This window comes from Morone saxatilis, unplaced genomic scaffold, assembly GCF_004916995.1.
Source record: "Morone saxatilis isolate NCDOM2014 unplaced genomic scaffold, NCSU_SB_2.0 Contig17, whole genome shotgun sequence".
Lineage (NCBI taxonomy): Eukaryota > Metazoa > Chordata > Actinopteri > Moronidae > Morone > Morone saxatilis.
In genome coordinates, this window is record NW_023339729.1 from 22,797,802 (window position 1) to 22,798,315 (window position 514).

The following is a 514-nucleotide window of genomic DNA, read 5'->3' on the forward strand; positions in this document are numbered from 1 at the left end:
GAGAGAGAGGGAGGGAGAGGGGGGACACCGAGCAGGCGACAAAGGGCTGACCGACCGGCACCATGCAGCTCATCTGCCGGGTAAGATAAAACCTGAATATTCAACCCCATTTCTCCCGTTCCTCACACACACAGATACACGTTCAGAGCGGGTTAATTGTCGCCGTGATGCTCCCGGTGTGAAGGGCAGAAAGGGAACAGAACCGGGCTTTCTTACATCTCTAAAGGCAAGGCATGATGAGGAGGTTCGTGTGGAGGAATAATATAACTTTCAGTCTGTCCGTGGAGTATTTTAGACTTTAGGGGGAAAGTGTCCCGTTTGCATGAGAGAGGAGGGACAGTGTCCGGTGCGGCCGGTGAAAGGGCACATTGTAACCTGTGTGCTGTATAAATTAAGTTTGTTTTCCGACCGAGGGTTGGGGAGGAGGTGATGGCGAGTCCACTGCGAGAAAAAAAAAAGAGGAATATTAACTGAAATCAAACGTGTCTAGGCCTGTGTCCCTTCAGGAAAACCA

At 50.8% G+C, this 514-nt stretch overlaps 1 protein-coding gene across 1 annotated transcript in view; it reads left to right on the forward strand.

The window, feature by feature from the left end:
* The window catches only part of LOC118326607 (carbohydrate sulfotransferase 12-like), an 8,296-nt gene continuing 7,782 nt past the window's right edge, over positions 1-514 (forward strand). Inside the window, exon 1 of the mRNA XM_035659636.1 lies at positions 1-80. The gene's annotated coding sequence lies outside the window, so the exon portion shown is untranslated. The remainder of the gene's footprint in view (positions 81-514) is intronic.